The 18,058-nt window shown below is 44.7% G+C and overlaps 1 pseudogene; it reads right to left on the reverse strand.

Annotated features, from left to right (window-relative positions):
• LOC102930936 overlaps nt 1–17,642 on the reverse strand; it is a 149,865-nt pseudogene extending 132,223 nt beyond the window's left edge.
• Between the last annotated feature and the right edge of the window lie 416 nt (nt 17,643–18,058).

Here is an 18,058-nt window from a genome sequence, read left to right on the forward strand (position 1 = left end):
TCCTATTTGTCTTCATGTATCATTTTTGTATCTGGAGTTATGAATATTGACTATGTACCTGTTGGTAATAGCTCACCTTACCTGATCACTCTCGTTACAGTGTGTATGGTAACACCCATTGTTTCATGTTCTCTGTGTATATAAAATCGCCCTACTGTATTTTCCACGGTATGCATCCGATGAAGTGAGTTGTAGCTCACGAAAGCTTATGCTCAAATAAATTTGTTAGTCTCTAAGGTGCCACAAGTACTCCTTGATTATGCACCTGTATTTCAAATGTGTTTGCTCCTGGGTAACACCCACAAGGTATTTACATCCAGTCTAGCCAGCACATTGTGTTGGGAATGTTTAAGTTGATGGCCCACCAACGAACACAATGGGCCATGGAAGAAGCCTATCCCCACCTAATGAACTTTCCAGATGGACTTTCTAGCTAGAATATGGGTAATGGGCCCTGCTATGACACATTGAAGCATGCAAGGGCATGTGACTTGATCATGTGGTACTAAACGCCATTTTGTGTGCCTGTACTTTTCCACAAACTATGTTGAGGGCTTTTTTGAAACAATGAAGTTTCCCTCCACGTGGCAGAAGCTATAAAGGGTCCTGGAAACATCTCCATTTTGCCTCCTTCCTGCTCAAACCTCTGGATTATGGGTTTATATCAATGAGAGCATTCTAACCAAGGGATGGAGGTCCTTCCAATGTTTTGGAAGCAACCAGAGACTTAACAAGCCAGCAGTTTATTCCATCTCTGTTCCAAAGCTGATCTAAGAACTTTGCAATTACTGATTGTATTTGATTCCTTTAACCAATTTTAACTCTCATCTTTTTCTTTCTTTCTTTCCTTCTATTTTAGATACTAAAGGATGGGCAACAGTGTGATTTTCGGGTAAGATCTAAGTTAGATATTGACCTGGGTGTGTGGCTAGTCCTTTAGGATCAGAAGAACCCTTTTGTTTGATGAAATTGGTTTTGAATAACCACTCATCTTTAGGTCTAGTGTCTGGGTGTTGAATCCAGGACTGGAATACCTAAGGAGGCTGTATTTCTGTCTTCTTGTTAGCCAGTGTGGTGAGACTGAAGTTTACTTTTGTTGCTGGTTCGGTACATCTTATGGAAGAATAACCACCAGTTTTGGGCTGGTCAGCAGCTTGTCCTGAATTTGGTATTCTCAGTTGTGACCCACTGAGGCACAGTGACAACAAGGAATGAGGAGGGTCAGATTTTTCATACTACAGCTTTGTTTTTCTCTCTACCAATCCAGAAAAATAAAGGGAAAGTTGCAGCAGACTTTATTTTGCTTGTATAAAGTGAATAGCTTGCATACTTGAGAATGAGCGCTTAAGAGGCATCCATTCAACAGAAACTGTCCTGTTTTTAATTTAAACGCAACTTTAAAATACTAATTAAATTTTGCCTTCAATTCTGTTATTTACAATTCCCTTTTTACAGTTATATTTATATATTTATAGTTGTATTTCTTTGCTTATCAGTCATGTCATTTTCCATTTGGCAAGGTCTGACTTATTCTAACCACTCCCATACCAAACACATTAGAAATGAACTGAAATGCATGGGCATAGTTTGAGGGGCAGAGGGCATTGCCCCCTGAAACTGCAAGCCTTGGGCAGGTGTAGAATTTGCCCCTCCCCCCACATGCAGCCCCATTGGTCTGACTGGAGCTGCCCCCTCCCCCAAATATAGAAGTCAAATTACACCTAATGCAATGGTCTTCTTTTTGTGTGGTTTAACTTTTATTTACATAACACTTTGCCCCATTGATCTCTCATATTTTTGACTCCAGCATCAATCAAAGACATCAGAAAAGCTCTAAAAATACCAGTGCATTAGTTCTGTTGCTGAAGAAGCTGCAGAGGGGGCAGAAGAGATTAGTGTGTCTCCAGAGGCCCCAGTATACATAATGTCTATTCTTTAATAAAACGTTTTGAAGAGAGGTGGATTATAATAAAAATGAATTCTCTGGAACCTGCACAATTGTCCACAATCAGGTTGTTTAAGTTCTAAAATAAATTTATTAGGCCTCAAATCTGACCTAAAAGCCTTTGCTTTGACAAAATTGTTGGAGAAATTTTTCCAAAATGAGATTTTTTCCCCTCCCAGCTCTTTCAGTGTCACTTTTCTACCAGAGTTGAGTTTTCCCCTTGTACGTACCAGAAAAGGGCTAAGATTATGTCCATCTTGAAGCAAACACTTGCAAAGGCTCTGATACAGCAAACAGCTTGCTAAAATGGTTAGGGTTTTCTTTTTTTGGGCGGGTGGGGAATGATGAATGTCTACAGACACCACCAAACTGTTTGCTACTGCTGAGACAAGGTGGCCTTTGTCCCTAAGTAGGGTTGCCAGGTGTCCAGTTTTTTACCTGAATACCTGGTCGAAAAGGGACCCTGGCAGCTCCAGTCAGCACCGCTGACCGGGCTGTTAAAAGTCCGGTCGGTAGCGCAGCAGGACAGGCACCCGCGGGAAGCTGCTGGCATGTCCCTCTGGCTCCTAGGCACAGGGGCGGCCACAGGAGCTCCGCGTGCTGCCTCTGCTCTGAGTGCCAGCTCTGCAGCTCCCATTGGCTGGGAACTGTGGCCAATGGGAACTGCGGGGGCAGTGCCTAGAAGCAGGGGCAGCTCACGGAGCTACATGGCCATCCCTGCGCCTAGGAGCCAGAGGACGTGTGCCGCTTCCAGGAGCTGCCTGAGGTAAGCGCTGCCCGGAGCCCGCACCCTGAACCTCCTTCCGCACCCTAACCCATTGCCCCAGCACTGAGCCCCCTCCTGAGCCCCTCCTCCCCTGGGCCCCAGCCCCAACCCAAAGCCTGCACAGCCCCGCCCCCCCCCACAGTACCCCAACCCTTTGCCCCAGCCCAGTGAAATGAGTGATTGAGCGAGGGTGCAGGGAGAGCGAGCGACGGAGGGAGGGAGGAAGGATGGAGAGAGCATGGGGTGGGGCCTCCGAGAAGGGGTGTGGCCTCGGGGCATAGGTGGGGCATTGGAATTCAGTTTTCTGCAAATAGAAAGTTGGCAACTCTAGTTCTAAGACATGTAGGACAGGCTTGGTAATGGACTTCTTATAGAAGGCAGTAAGACTGTTATGGGGTGAAGAGCAAAGGGCCTGAGCCAATGCCAACAGAGGTGATGGTTGTATAGTTGGTGGCAAATGCTCAGAGTGGGGCCTGTTCCAACTACACCCCGAGCAGAGAATTAAACTATTACAATAATTAACTGCAGTGGGCTGTGAACTCCTCATACTCTGTAGTCAGATGGGAACTCTCAGGAGACCTGCATGTGCATGAGAGAACCAGGAAGATGGGAGCTCCTGGGTAAGGCTTGTCAGAGCTACCATTCTTCTAGCAATGGAGGGCTGAATGGAACCATCAGTGCTGTTCCTTAGTCAGCCAGACACAAAACACTTCTAATCCTCTGCCTTGCTCTTCCAGCTCCCATCGGAGGATCCCAAAGTGCTTTCTCAGCATGAAAGCGTTAAGCCACAATGGCCCCGTGAGCTATGCAGAAGCCACATTTTACAGGTGGAAGAATAAAGGCAGAGACCTCAAGGCCAAAGTCTTCATAAAAGCGTCTGTTTTGACGCACCTAGGACTTTCAGAGGGGTTGAGAATCCATGACTCCAATAAGAGGGGACGAAACCCTGGGTGTGCAGCTGCCAAAAATGAAGGCACCCCAAATGAGTGGATCTTGGACACACAAGTGGATCTTGGTCAGTGGCAGCAGAAGTAGGACTAGAGCTCAGCTCTCCCCCAACTTCAAGTCCATGACCCCTCCCAGCAAGCATGACCACCCCCAGCATGTCCCGAGCACCTCCCTGAACCCACAAACCAGACCTGCTGTTCTCAGGTCTGAACCACAGTCAATTCAAAAGTCTTGCTAATGCAGCATTACGGCAGAACACACAAAGGTAGCACATCATAGTGCCTCACACAGTGGGGCACAGATGCTGCAAGAACAGTGTCTCTGCCCACAGGAAGACCAAAAATAGACAGTGACTCTGTTTTCCCATCCCAGCCTCTCTCTGAAGCAAAACACATCAAAGGCTGATCTGACTGTACAGCAGCCCAGATCAATTATCTCATCACTATGAAATAAGTCATGAGGGTGGGAGCATAGAACAAGTGCCACCCTTACAGAGCTCAAATGCAGAGATTTTCTGCGGCCTTATGCAACAGAAATATTTAAAACTGACATGATTGTACTGAATAAAATAGTCCAATCGACAACATCTTGTTACAGCTAGGTACCTACAGTGTGCCCATCACCTTAATGTGTGTGTGCTGTCCAGAGCTGTCTATCAAACACAGACACGCACATAATTGTGCTTTTCTCCCCTACCCCACTCCAAGGGTTTGGAAAACTAAACAGAAGCATCAAGATTTACATTTCATTTTGTGCCTAATTCGATGAAAAGTACTAGAGCTCCCACAATGTTGTAACGGTTCCAAAGCTACAGAATACACCCACCCATGACCTACGTCTTTCTTTCAGTTCTCCTTGTGGAAGTCTGCAGGTTTCTGTGATGGGGAAGCAGGATGTAATTTGTCTTGAATCAGGCCCTTTACAATACCATGGTATTTCAGCCAAGCCCAGGCCAGCCAAAACGAACCCCAGGACCAGGGCTAGATGAAAAAAAATCTTTTTTTCCCTTATCGGAAATTTTGACTCTTCATTGAAAACCCAAAACTGAAATGTTGTTTGACTTATAGCTGAATTGGGTTTTACAGATTTTACATTGAAAATGGACACCAAAACAATTCCCAGACAGAAACAGTGACTTGTTTTTTAGAGTGTCCTACATTTGCTAAATACTACCCTATCTCAATCCCTCTGTCCTCTGGGTAGAACTACTAAGGCCTTGTCTACACTATGAAATTAGGTTGAATTTATGGAAGTCGGTTTTGTAGAAAGCGTTTTTATACAGTCGATTGTGTGTGTCCCCACACAAATGCTCTAAGTGCATGTAGTTGGCGGAGTGTGCCCACAGTACTGAGGCAACCATCGACTTCTGGAGCATTGCACTGTGGGTAGCTATCCCACAGTTCCCGCAGTCTCCACCGCCCATTTGAATTCTGGGTAGAAATCCCAATGCCTGATGGGGCTAAAACATTATCCCGGGTGGTTCTCGGTACATATCGTCAGGCCCCCCTTCCCTCACTCCCTCCGTGAAAGCAACGGCAGACAATCATTTCGTGCCTTTTTTCCTAGGTTACCAGTGCAGACGCCATACCACGGCAAGCATGGAGCCCGCTCAGCTCCCTGTCACCGTATATCTCCTGGATGCTGGCAGATGCGCTACTGCATTGCTACACAGCAGCAGCTTATTGCCTTTTGGCAGCAGACAGTGCAGTATGACTGGTAGCCGTCATCGATGAGGTCAGGGTGCCTGGGCAAACATGGGAGTGACTCAGCCAGGTCATTTCCCTTTTAAGTTTAGTCTCATGGTGATTCAGTCCTACCGGCAGTCAGGAGAAGACTATGGCCAGCAGTCATACTGCACCGTCTTCTGCCGAGCACTCAGGAGATGACGATGGCTAGCGGTCATACTGCACAGTCTGCTGCCAGCAAGATGTATAAAGATAGATGAAGTGGCTCAAAACAAGAAATAGACCAGATTTGTTTTGTATTCATTTTCTCCTCTTTCCCTCCATGAAATCAACGGCCTGCTAAACCCAGTTTTGAGTTCTATCCTCGAGGTTTTGAGTTCTATCCTTGAGGGGGCCATTCAGTTTCTTGCAAAGCCACCCCCTTTGTTGATTTTAATTCCCTGTAAGCCAACCCTGTAAGCCATGTTGTCAGTCGCCCCTCCCTCCGTCAGAGCAACGGCAAACAATCATTTTGCGCCCTTTTCCCTGGATTGCCTGAGCAGACGCCATAGCACAGCAAGCATGGAGCCCGTTCAGCTCACTGCAGCAGTTATGACCATTGAATCATAGAATATCAGGGTTGGAAGGGACCTCAGGAGGTCATCTAGTCCAACCCCCTGCTCAAAGCAAGACGGATCCCCGACTAAATCATCCCAGCCAGGGCTTTGTCAAGCCTGACATTAAAAACTTCTAGGGAAGGAGATGCCACCACCTCCCTAGTTAACGCATTCCAGTGTTTCACCACCCTCCTAGTGAAAAAGTTTTTCGTAATATCCAACCTAAACCTCCCCCACTGCAACTTGAGACCATTACTCCTTCTTCTGTCATCTGCTACCACTGAGAACAGTCTAGAGCCATCCTTTTTGGAACCCCCTTTCAGATAGTTGAAAGCAGCTATCAAATCCCCCCTCATTCTTCTCTTCTGAAGACTAAACATCCCCAGTTCCCTCAGCCTCTCCTCATAAGTCATGTGTTCCAATCCCCTAATCATTTTTGTTGCTCTCAGCTGGACTCTTTCCAATTTTTCCACATCCTTCTTGTAGTGTGGGGCCCAAAACTGGACACAGTATTCCAGATGAGGCCTCACCAATGTCGAATAGAGGGGAACGATCACGTCCCTCGATGTGCTGGCAATGCCCCTACTTATACACCCCAAAATGCCATTGGCCTTCTTGGCAACAAGGCCACACTGTTGACTCATATCCAGCTTCTCGTCCACTGTAACCCCTAGGTCCTTTTCTGCAGAACTGCTGCCTAGCCATTCGGTCCCTAGTCTGTAGTGGTGTATTGGATTCTTCCGTCCTAAGTGCAGGACTCACTTGTCCTTGTTGAACCTCATCAGATTTCTTTTGGCCCAATCCTCCAATTTGTCTAGGTCCCTCTGTATCCTATCCCTACCCTCCAGCGTATCTACCTCTCCTCCCAGTTTAGTGTCATCTGCAAACTTGCTGAGGCTGCAATCCACACCATCCTCCAGATCATTTATGAAGATATTGAACAAAACCGGCCCCAGGACCGACCCCTGGGGCACTCCACTTGATACCGGCTGCCAACTAGACATGGAGCCATTGATCTCTAACCGTTGAGCCTGACAATCTAGCCAGCTTTCTATCCACCTCATAGTCCATTCATCTAGCCCATACTTCTTTAACTTGCTCACAAGAATCCTGTGGGAGACCGTGTCAAAAGCTTTGCTAAAGTCAAGGAACAACACGTCCACTGCTTTCCCCTCATCCACAGAGCCAGTTATCTTGTCATAGAAGGCAATTAGATTAGTCAGGCATGACTTGCCCTTGGTGAATCCATGCTGACTGTTCCTGATCACTTTCCTCTCCTCTAAGTGCTTCAGAATTGATTCCTTGAGGACCTGCCCCATGATTTTTCCAGGGACTGAGGTGAGGCTGAATTGCCTGTAGTTCCCAGGATCCTCCTTCTTCCCTTTTTTAAAGATGGGCACTACATTAGCCTTTTTCCAGTCGTCCGGGACTTCATTCCTAGAAGCACTGCACCTGGAAAGTGAGATTCCTGGAGCCAACCCTATTATGAATATCTAGATGGAGTAGATTCTCAAAACCAGACAGTCTCATGAACCTGTGTACAGGCCCATTCCCCAAAGTGCTTAGTAATATTGATCCCCAAGGTCTTCTCCAACAGAGCCAACAGGCTTCATCAAGAAGGAATGTTCCTTTGGGCAGCACCTCCTCCCATAGGTGCTACTCTCACAAGCACTGACTAAGTTGCAGATGCATTATAAAGGGCCTCAGACTCCTCCCCTTCCCAGAAGTCTTTGCTCGGAGTTCGACAAGCAAGCCTGCCTTCCCCCACTCAGGCTGGGATGCTTGCTGCTCTGCCTCAACCTCCCAAGTCCATCCTCTAGGCAAGGACAAATCTCACATGGGCCATTTCCTCCGACCACTAAAGCTTAATAGTAATGAGGTAAAAGGGCAGAACTGAGCCACTCTGCTCTCCTGGCCTTAACAAACAAACAGGGAGCATCAGTCCAGCTTCCTAGGACGCATGGTCTGTCCTGCCGTAAGACTGCTCCCTCCTCCCCAGTGGCAGCTCATTCTGGCACAAATTGCATTCAGGACTGGGATGCGATCCAGCTCAGAAGAAGATAAAATGCTGCCTAGCAGATCCCTGAACATCGCTTAACATCATTGATCCAGGAAGCCCTCCTAGTCTCAGCACAGGAGTCTCTTTGAGTTGCCTACACTTACCAATGAAGTAGTTCTTCACTTTCAGGTATCCTACAATCAGCCGGAGGATGGAAAGCTTATCGAGCCTGGCCTGCACATCCTCGGGGAAGGGCAGCAAGCTTGTCAGTTTGTTCAGCTCCTGATTGAGGCGGTCCCGGTGCCGCTTGGAGGGGTTTGACTGTACGCCCTCGGGAGGTGGTGGCTTCGGGCTAACGGAGGGAAAGAAAAATGCAAATAAGAAGGGAACCATTAGCGTAAACATAGCAGAAGTCACATCCTCCTCTGCTAGGCCCTTCCCAAACTCCATCTCAGCACCCCTGTAATCTTAATAGTCATCAAATAGTTGCTTGCATGCTCTTTGTCCACTTGTTTAAGAGAACCCCAAGAAACCAGTATCTAGCAAGAGAAAGGCAGCATTAGCCAGTGGCTGGACCCAAGAGCCCTACCTGAGTTCTATTCCTGGCTCTGCCACTGAGCTGTTCTGAGACTTTGGGTAAGTCACTTAAAAAAAAACAAGGAAACTGGCAGGTTGTTTTCAATGGTGGGTTACAGGCATGCAGCCTGAATGTCATTAAAGGGTCTAGGTGGGCACCAGCATGGGTTGTGACAGGAACAACCTCCCAAAGACAGACTTCAGGAAGACTCCCCATTCAAGATTACACTGTCATCACCTGCTCACTACAGTTACCAAGCACAAGCAGAATGACCAGAGACACTTGCATTTGAACTCCACTTGAGCTCTGTTCATATCAAAGCTCTCTCAGGGATTGTTAGTAACACTAGAAGGAAATCCTGTACCCTGGAGCTGGACAGCTGCACTTAGAAAATTAACACCCTTTCCTTAATACTCTTCCCCTTCTTTCCCAGGAAGCAATGGGAGAGATCCACAAGATGCATACAAGGCTATTCAGCACTTGATATTGCATTATGTGATCCAGCTCAATAGCTGATATGACTCAATATCCATGCTCAATGGCAGCTCTCACCCCAAGACGTCCATGCTGAACCAGCACTTGTGCAGCAAGGTGCTATTCAATGTGAGCAGAAGTATTATGGTCAGAGTATTGCCAAGTGTTTTCAGCTCACAAGAAGTAATTTTTAAGCCAGAGATTTTTTTTTTTAAATTGAGGGTTCTTTTTATTTGCCTTCAGGTTTCTGAATGTCTAGGATAAAGACATGACCTGAGTGTAAGCTATCACAATGGGGTACTGATCCATGATTGGTTCACCTACATGACACCACACTACAAATAAAGAAGAAGAAGAACCCTGAGAGCTGAGATTCTCACCTAATCACCTGCCTCCAGGAGCTGGTACTTTAAGAAATGCATTAAATATCATGAGTGTAGGCAACATTGCGATCTGGCCCATATTTGTTACCTGACACATTGAGGGTGAAATCCTGGCCCCAGTGATGCCACTGGGAGTTTCGCTATTGACTTAAGTGGGGCTGGGATTTCACCCAAATCTCCTCGGCTTGAGTTTCCCCTACTGGCTAATGAATTTAGTCTTCTTTTGAAAGGAAGAAGAGACCAGCTGGAGACATGTGGCCTCCCTTGATCTGGATAGATTGTTATCCCTGCAGTCCAGCTGATCTTGTTTTGATGTGAATTGTCTAATTGCAAACTCCCTGCACCTTGCTCTGAACTACAGGCACTCTTGCTGTTTAAGGCAACATTAGTTAACAAGATCTGCCAGTGTTTAAAGCTGATCCCCCCCCGATATCAAAACTCAGCTGGCAGGACTGATTCCATGTTTGGGGAGAGGGGCAGAGGAGTTGTCTTTGAAAATGATATGATGTGGCTGCCGTTGTGTCTTCATTTCAAACAGTTCTAAGTTTTGAATAGAAAATTAAAATCCTATTTGCATGCTGCTTTGTAATGATAGCCTCTGGCAATATTTACCCTAATTCTCACTGAGGTTAGATATCGTGACTTGTCTGTATAAGTCATGCATGACAGATTGACACCAGTGTTTTCATATATTCAACATGAAAAAGGCTTAAACACTTTTGAAATCATACTATGCTCATCCTTTTAAAAAAAAGGATAAAGGATTTTTTGACTGTGGGTGTGATACCCTGGCATCCCCTTATTCACCACTGTCATATAATTAGGATATGTTTTGTACAAAGTATGCCATATGAGGTATCATTCTGAAAGTCTTGATCTGCTAGACATTAATATTTCATTGGATTGTATGTGCTACCATCTTCTGTGAAGTTATGAAGTTTGGGTATGTACGTGTTACTGAAACATGTGAGGTTGAAAACACCCACAAGCAGCCTTTCAGGTACAACAGTAAAATGGCCAAACAATGTCAATGGCTTATTGAGGAAATGCACACAAGCACAAGGATTACCCCAGGAACTGTGTTACAATAGAAACCTCTCAGAGATAGCACTACACAATGGGAACTGTTTGACCCAGGTCAGAGCAAAAGAGCTTTTCAGCAAGTGGGAAGAAGATATAAAAGGGGGAAATGACATCATGATGGTACCTCATTCTCTCTACAACAACACACCTGGAAACATCTGAGGAACAAAGACTGAACTGGGGGAAGTGATGGTCCCAGGCTAAAGGGATTTCTAGTCTATGTATCAAAACCTGGGAAAGCAAACCTACCCAATTTAAACAAAACAATGTAAAACTTTAGAGCCTACAAGTTGAAGCCTTAAGAATCTGCCTGCCTGTTTATCACTCAGGGTGAGAATTTGAAAATTCACATCCTACCTATCTAGTATGTTAAGCTCAGTTTGCAGTTTTGTTTATTTACTAGATAATCTGCTTTGATCCATTTGCTATCTCTTATAATCACTTAAAATCTATCCTTTTGTAGTTAATAGACTTATTTTATATTTTAATCCAGACCAGTATGCATTTGACTAAAGTGTCTGGGGAAAATCTCAGCTTGGTTACCACAAGTGTGCATGATCCTATTCACATTGAGGGAGAGGCGGACCAGGTGTTAAACCCATATAGGGGCCAGATTTGCTCTGGAGTCCTAAACTGGGAGACTGGTGGTGACAGAGCCTGCATGTAACTGCAGCTGGGTGTGTGTCTACCTGTGTGAATGCTGGTGAAAGTGGAGGGCTTTGCAGCTTGTCACAGCAGCACAGTGCGAGAGGGAGCCCAGGCTGGTGCATCACAGGGCTCAGTGGTACCCCAGTTCCAGGTGGCACCCTGGTGCAAACCTGTCACAGTAGGATTAAACTGCTTTATAATTATAAAACATTTTTCAAAGAATCCATCACACTTTCATTACAGAACCTGATCATCAGAAGTTTAACCTTGGGCTACAGCAATGGATCCATGTAGAGATAGGGATGAGAATTTAACAAAAAAATGCTTCAATAGAGTTTTCAGTTCCAGATTTTTAGGAGTGAGAAAATAAAATAATCTAGGTTTAGCAGTTCTACATCAAACATGTTTCTTTGCTCTCTTGTTACTCAAAAACTGCCCATGAGAGTCCAGAAAGGAGAATAAATAGGAAGCTTTATTTTTCAGATTTTAAAAAGGGATTGATCACTATTTCACCATAGTATTTTTTAGGGCTGTCAATTAATCGCAGTTAATGCATGGGATTAACACGACACAAATTAATTAGATTTTTTAAAATAGTTGTGATTAATCACAGTTTTAATCACACTGTTAAACAACAACTGAATACCAATTTACATTTATTATAAATATTTTGGATGTTTTTCTACATTTTCAAATATATTGATTTCAATTACAACACAGAATACAAAGTGTACAGTGCTCACTTTATATTATTTTTATTACAAATATTTGACTGTAAAAAATTGTATTTTTCAGTTCACCTCATACAAGTACTGTAGTGTAATCTCTTTATCGTGAAAGTGTAACTTACATATACAAAATTATTTATATAACTGCAACGATGTAAAACTTTAGAGTCTACAAGTCCACTCAGTCCTACTTCTTGTTCAGCCAATTGCTAAGACAAAGACATTTGTTTACATTTACAGGAGATAATATTGTCTGCTTCTTATTTACAATATCACCTGAAAGTGAGAACAGGCGTTCGCATGGCACTGTTGTTGCCAGCGTTGCAAGGTATTTACGTGCCAGATATGCTAAATATTCATATGCCCCTTTATGCTTCAACTTGTAGGCTCTAAAGTTTTACATTGTTTTGTTTAAATTGCACTTTCAAGATAAAGAGATTGCACTACAGTACTTGTATGAAGTGAATTGAAAAATACTATTTATTTTGTTTCTCTTTTTTACAGTGCAAATATTTGTAATAAAAAATAATATAAAGTGAGCACTGTACACTTTGTATTCTGTGTTGTAATTGAAATCAAATATATTGAAAATGTAGAAAAACATCCAAAATATTTATAATAAATTTAAATTAGTATTTTTAGAAGGAGTCAGAAACTAGCTTGTTCACAGAAGTACAGTAAAGTTAGTTTACACAAACTGTAAGATTATAAAAAGCAGAACAAAATGTAATGCTCTTATATTGCCCCATTTGAGGCACCTAATGCATTTTAGATCTGGGACAAATTTCCTTAGATGGGGCCCACTTTCTAGTAAAGGCAGAAGATCATTATTCACGCACAAGATCCTTCCAGGAGACAGGGACACAGTTAGGAGAAATAGGCAGACTGCAATGATACAAGAGGCTCTCCTTAGAAAAAACGATAACTGAGTATGATGAGGCAGTGGGAGCCTTTTGGTGAGTTGCCAATCAGGTGCAAGAGTGAAGGATCTCTTGTAGCGTCCAGACAAACCTTGAGAGTGCTCTGTGGAGGAATCTATGGTACCTACTCACCAATGATGCAGGGAAGCGTCAGAAAGAGGGGGCTAAATTTAGGTTACTAGGAAGAAGGCTTAAATTTACAGCTTCTACAATAGCTTCCTCTTAAATGCTCCTGGCTCAACACACAAGGAACTCCCAGGGTCTCCATGGATGAGAAGATGTTGTAAAGAGGCACAGGTTGTTCATTAGACACTGCAGAAATCATAGGGAGAGGGACAGCTTGTACAGAAGAGCTGGGGTTCCACTTTAACCAGAATGCTTACTCATAAAGTAAAAAGTGTATACCAGGGAAATTGCCATTTGCTCAGATCTGAAGCTTTACAGCCCTGCCCTTATGTCTCATCTTGACCTGACCAGACTACCCGTCCACCCCTGCTGGTGGGAGGACAGTTCAGTCCTATGTCACTGTGACAGGTTGGATCACAGAAACCCCCTGGGGGCTGCCAACTGATGTACCATGACTACTTCTGCCCCTGCTTTCCCTGCCAGCTTGGGACTCCAGCACCCTGTCTTGTTGAGCCAGACAAGCCAGTCTGCTCCACCACAGACCCAGGGTCTGAACCACATGCCCCAAAGCTGCAGACTTAACTGAAAGCAACTTAAGAAGTGTTCCTATCTTTTAACACTCAGATGCTCAACTCCCAATGGGGTCCAAACTCCAAATAAATCCGTTTTACTCTGAATAAAGCTTATACAGGGTAAACTCATAAATTATTCGCCTTCTATAGCACTGATAGAGAGATATGCACAGCTGTTTGCCCCCCCCCCCAGGTATTTATACATACCCTGGGTTAATTAATAAGGAAAAAGTGATTTTATTAAATACAGAAAGTAGGATTTAAGTGGTTTCAAGTAGTAACAGACAGAACAAAGTGAATTACCAAGCAAAATAAAATAAAACACGCAAGTCTATGCCTAATACAGTAACAAAACTGATTACAGATAAAATCTCACCCTCAGAGATGTTTCAATAAGTTTCTTTCACAGACTGGACTTCTTCCTAGTCTGGGCCCAATCCTTTCCCCTGGTACAGCCCTTGTTCCAGCTCAGGCGGTAGCTAGGGGATTTCTCATGATGGCCGCCCCCTTTGTTCTGTTCCACCCACTTATATATCTTTTGCATAAGGCGGGAATCCTTTGTCCCTCTGCATTCCCACCCCTCCTTCTCAATGGAAAAACACCAGGTTAAAGATGGATTCCAGTTCAGGTGACACGATCACATGTCTCTGTAAGAACCCACTATCCACTTGCCAGCACACACTATACAGGAGGACTTACAAGTAAAACAGAGCCATCTACAGCCAATTGTCCTGGTTAATTGGAGCCATTAAGATTCCAAGCCACCATTAATGGCCCCACACTTTGCATAACTACAATAGGACCTCAGAGTTATATTTCATATTTCTAGTTTCAGATACAAGAAAGATACATTTATACAAATAGGATGACCACACTCAGTAGGTTATAAGCTTTGTAATGATACCTTACAAGAGACCTTTTGCATGAAGCATATTCCAGTTACATTATATTCACACTCATTAGCATATTTTTATAAAATCATATAGAGTGCAACATCACAGTCACTTCCCTGCTTGTCCTCTTTGCTGAGGCTGCCATGGCAGTGGCATCTGTGAAGTGCACACACATCCACTGTGGAGCTGGAGCAAGACCAGCTCCTCTCTTAAAGGCAGCTGTCACCTAGTGACTGTCACTTACTGCATGCTGTGTGCTGGCTTTCACACAGCAACCTGGGGGATGATATCCTAGCTCATTACCCATCCTGTCACCCAACCAGTCCTCTTGAATCTGGTTTCTCCAGCCCACTCACACACAGTAATGCAGATTCAAAGCGGTATTTAATCCAGCAGTAATGCAAAGGATAACTATTTCTCCTCAAGAGAATCTCCTCCATACGTCCACCACTCTCACACATCATACAGCTGACATTCTTGGCAACTGCTATTTCTTTTAAACCAACAACAACCTGTGTCCTAAACCAATCTGATTTGCCAGTGCCCTGCTCCATGAATGGTGCTTTTCACCAGGGCTAAGTGGACCTAATATGCGACCATTGTGATCTGACAATGTTTGCCACCTGCTTAGCACTAATACAAACGACTGCAAAGTGCTGGAGAATGGAGATTCAAGCCCTCACTATGTTCTAAAAACTTCGCCTAGTGGATAAAGCGCTGGCCTGGAATTCAGGTGTCCCAGCTCTGCTGCTGGCCTGCTGGGTGATCTTGGGCTTGTTGCTTGGCCCACCTCTCTGTGCCTGTTTCCCAGATGCAAAATAATGATACTGACCTCCTTTGTAAAGTGCTTTGAGATCTACATGTGAAAAGTGCTTTATAAGGGCTGGGTATTATTTCAGATTGCCTCATTTAACTCTAAGTTGTGTACCATCACTTCTCTCTGGAAGAAATAAAATCCTAATTCCTACCAGAAAATGTTGACCATCAAGATAGTTCATAATACCAAGTTACACTAACGTTCTTTGCAGTCCACTCCTGCCTCTCCCCATACACACTGGCCTTAACACTGCATAAAAGCACTGCCATGTGACCCTGGTGAAAAACCACCGAAAGACACTTTCTTCACACATTGAACAAGGGTCTGTGTTAGAATCAGGAAGCCAGTATCATCCTTAAAACTACTCTGCCCCTGCTATACTGTAGTGCTTAGAACCTTCCCCAACCCTGCCAGCCTGGCTTTTTACTCCAGATTTAAAGAGAACAGTACAATTATGCTCATAAGCACCTCCAGCTCCCAGCATGAGAAATGAAGAAGTCCCTCCACATCCAAACTAGACAGTCTACTTCTCCCATTTTAAGGTGGTTCGGTGGAGTTCCTAGAGCAAGTTTTTCTACACTAGTACTTGAGATTTTTTTTCTGCACGGCTAATACATTACAAATTGGTCTGGCGAGGTCCTGTGTCCCAGTCAAGGCCATGAGACCCCCTACTACACCATTTCACTCTCTTTAATTCTCCATTAGTATGACCCAAACAAACACAAACTGCAATCATTCCTGCCAGCAACTGGACAGGAGTACCCATCAACACTGCTCCTTCATTGGCCAAAGGAGTTACTATTGAGTAGTAGGAGGCTCCCCACTCTGTGCTACAACAAATATTTTCCCAATAGGGGGTGCTATCGTTATCAACTAGCATCATACATTGAACCACATGCATCAGAAGACACAGCATGGCATATTTTCCCTTCCTTCTAAACTTGGCCATACCTATGACTGTCTGTCATCCATATCTGGCACATTCTGAGGGACTGCCAGATACCCTGAATGCTCTGGGTCTGGGACATGGTCACGTGTAGAGTTAGTCACAAAACTTCTGACAGAACAGTGTTCCATCAGAAAATGTGTCAATTTAAATGAATTTTTTTATGGGAAAAAGTCAAAATGAATCATTCTGATGATGTCAAATTGTTTCATTTCAACTTTATTGTTTCAGTGCATTTCATTATTACTCATATATTATATTAAACTTAATTTTAATCTGATATGTATATAAAACATTTATATTATAATGTTTCAACACTAAACCAGTAGACATTTTGAAATGGTAAGTGCTTTGGAAATCTCAAGGGGACAGCAGGGAAAGCCTGATCCCCCATTTTCCCAAAACTTGTGCAATCATTTACACCCATGCAAAGTGAGAGAGAAGCACTCATCTTTCTGATCTGAAAGAATTTTGGACAGCCTTAGTGACTGCACAGGTACAAAGCAGTGGAGAATCAGAGCCATTATCTTTTGCCCTGACTTGTCACTCCAGCAAGGGCAAAGGTTTCTCTCTCTCTCTCTCTGCAGCTCCAGCGGAAGGAATCGTCTTTCCTCTAGGGCACTGGGCAGAAAAACCTGATTCATTTTATTAGTACAAGAATAGCCCAGTGTCTCCACCAAGCTGATCTACTTGTAGGACATCCTAAGAACCTGGCCCAGAGCCTGGATGGTCATCCTTAGATTACTTAGAGCAAATGTCCCAACTTTCCACAAATCACTGCCCATTTCATTTTGTGGAGATTTCTGTCAAGTTCTCACAGCCCCAAATGGAATTTATAACTTTAAAAAACCTGGAAAGGATTTTGACTAGAATTCCCAAACCAGGAAACAACACCCTTGTGCTCTCTTTCTTCCCTGGGAATTGCTTTTTTAAGAGTCAACCTGTCTTTGGAGCGGAGCTGCTAAGTGAACCTGGGGAAGCACATGTATTCAGTGAGAACTCTTGTGTGGGTCTTTGGGACAATTTCGAATTTCAGAGCCAAACAGTACAATCCAGATGGGATTTAAATGACGTCAGAGAAGCCGCAAGCTACTTCAGCAGCCCCATCCCAGAGACCCAGGCTTCTCTCTGAGTGTATTTTACAACCAGTTATGGAGCAAATACTTTAGACATAAGCGAGCCGAAGAGGGAGTAAAGAGACAGCAGAGAACCAAGCCTTGTGAGGTCTGTGCAGTCCCGCTCGGGGGTGACCCGAGGGGACTGGGGAAAGGAACTGGAGCCAGGGGACAGCCTGCCTGAGCATTGGAGTGAGCAGGAGCCAGGGGCAGAGGAAACCCCTGCCCTTGGATTAAAGCAAACAGAAGCAGCATCAGCACCTACCCAGCAGAGCCCAGACAGCCCTGCAAAGCCCCAGGGGTGAGCACAGGCGATTTACACACCCTCCGGGAAGGGGAGCTGCTCTCTCTCACACACCTACCTTTTCAGCACCGGCTTTTTCCTCTTTTTCATGGCATAAACACCTCCCGTCTGCAGCATGACAAGCCTGGGACACAACCCACCGCCAGGAGAAAGTTCTCTCTGCTCTTCCTGGCACGCAGTGGGGCGGCGGGGAGGAACCATTGCGGAGAGTGGACCAGATGATATGTCTGGGGGGAGAAAGCAGAAGGAGACTCCGCTGGTTGGAAGGCATGAGATGCGATGTCCTGAGGTTGGGGGTTCCACGACCACCACTCCCAAGAGGAGAAGGCGGATGGTGGTGGTCGGGGACTCTCTCCTCCGGGGGACTGAGTCATCTATCTGCCGCCCTGACCGGGAAAACCGAGAAGTCTGCTGCTTGCCAGGGGCTAAGATTCACGATGTGACGGAGAGACTGCCGAGACTCATCAAGCCCTCGGATCGCTACCCCTTCCTGCTTCTCCACGTGGGCACCAATGATACTGCCAAGAATGACC

The sequence above is a fragment of the Chelonia mydas genome, chromosome 11 (assembly GCF_015237465.2).
Source record: "Chelonia mydas isolate rCheMyd1 chromosome 11, rCheMyd1.pri.v2, whole genome shotgun sequence".
In the NCBI taxonomy this organism is placed as follows: Eukaryota; Metazoa; Chordata; order Testudines; family Cheloniidae; genus Chelonia; species Chelonia mydas.